The 1,642-nt window shown below is 52.0% G+C and overlaps 1 protein-coding gene across 1 annotated transcript in view; it reads left to right on the top strand.

The window, feature by feature from the left end:
* The window catches only part of CRYBB2 (crystallin beta B2), an 8,099-nt gene that overhangs the window by 4,822 nt on the left and 1,635 nt on the right, over window positions 1-1,642 (top strand).

Here is a 1,642-nt window from a genome sequence, read left to right as displayed (position 1 = left end):
AGGAGAGGAACTTGGGAAGGGGTATGGGGGGGGGAGTTAAACCCTGTCTTACCCAGCAGCATGGCCCCGATCCATACTGACCGAATGGAAACTTTAAAAGCCCTCCTCACCAGTTTCTCACACCGCTTTGCCAGGGGAACTGACCCGCTGGCATTAGGCCTTGCCTTCTTTGGCCTCGGGGACTGGTGCATCCCTCTGTACTGAACCACGGGACCTTTGGAGGACCAAACCGGTTCCTGGAAGCTGCAGCCACAGACCGCCAGCCTCCCACTTCGTTTGGGTTCACGGGGCCACCACCCTCACGCATTCTGCAGAAGCCAATTCCAGGTCTCTCCGGCAAGGTGCCCGGATGTCCCCCCCCCCAACTATCAATGCCCGTGTCTTGCAAGGGCACCGGAAACACCTTCGCTACACGTGTGGGTGTACAGGTGCCCTCAAGCGGCTTCCGACCTGTGGCAACCCTGTGAGCCAGAGTCCTTCGAAACGTCTTCTCGTCCACAGCCCCGCTCAGGTCTTTTGCAAACTGATCCAGAGCATGCCTGGAAAATGTATTTATTTTAGTTACTTTATTTAAAGTCCACCTTTCTCACTGAGTCTCCAGGTGGATTACAGAATGTAAAATAATGCGATAAGAATTGTGTAAGACGAATCATAAATGGTGTAATAAGACTGGCTTCAGAGAAATTAGAGAACTAAGCTGTAATAACCAGTGTCAAACTCTACAGCCTTCGTTCCTCTGCAAAAGCAGCCCTCGGAACAGTTCCATGTTACTACATCCGTATACCCTTTACCAAAAGGTCCTCCCAATATTTTGGCTTTGCACATTCTGCAAAGAGTTATGAAAGTGTAGGGGGCTTCCAGGCATCTTTAGGCAAGCCATGCCATGAGATGGGGGCCCACACAATGAAAAAAGCACATGCACAGACAGCTGCTGATGTAATGTGTAAAAATAACGGCCTGTGAGAATGGGGCCCTTGATGGCAACCAATGCTCCCTCTAAGCTGTGGAGTCTGGTGAACAAAAATTCTCCTTTGTGAGCTACGAGCATTAAAGTTGTGAGTGAGCGATTTGGCCACTGCATCAATTAGTTTGCTCTCTGGAGCCCTCCTTCCTGAACCAAGGCAAAAATTTGTGAGCTGGAGGCTAAAAAACATAAGAACATAAGAGTAGCCAATGTTGGATCAGGCCAACGACCCATCCAGTCCAACACTCCGTCACACAGTGGCCAAAAATACCAGGTACCATCAGGAGGTCCAGCAGGGGGGCCAGGACACTAGAAGCCCTCCCACTGTTGCCCCCCCCCAAGTACCAAGAATACAGAGCATCACTTGCCCCAGCCTGAGAGTTCCTATCTATACCTTGGGGCTCATAGCCACCGATGGACTTCTGCTCCATATCTATATACTAATAGCCAAGTTGCCCCCGTGAGTGCGGATCGCTAAATCCGCGCTCCGGGGGCACTTGGGGGGAGTGGGAGGTTTGTGCACACGTGGGGCGGTCCCCAAGTGTGCACAAAAATCCAAAAAGTTGAAAAAAATTTCGGGGCGATGTTTAAATCCCCCCGAAAGTGACAGAGCGTCCCCTGCGCATGCGCAGGGAACGCTCTCTAGCTGGCCTCGCCGCCGCCATGCCGCTGCCGCCT

The sequence above is a fragment of the Gekko japonicus genome, unplaced genomic scaffold, assembly GCF_001447785.1.
Source record: "Gekko japonicus isolate JY-2015 unplaced genomic scaffold, Gekko_japonicus_V1.1 scaffold856, whole genome shotgun sequence".
Classification (NCBI taxonomy): Eukaryota; Metazoa; Chordata; class Lepidosauria; order Squamata; family Gekkonidae; genus Gekko; species Gekko japonicus.
This window is presented reverse-complemented; position numbering and strand designations above follow the sequence as displayed.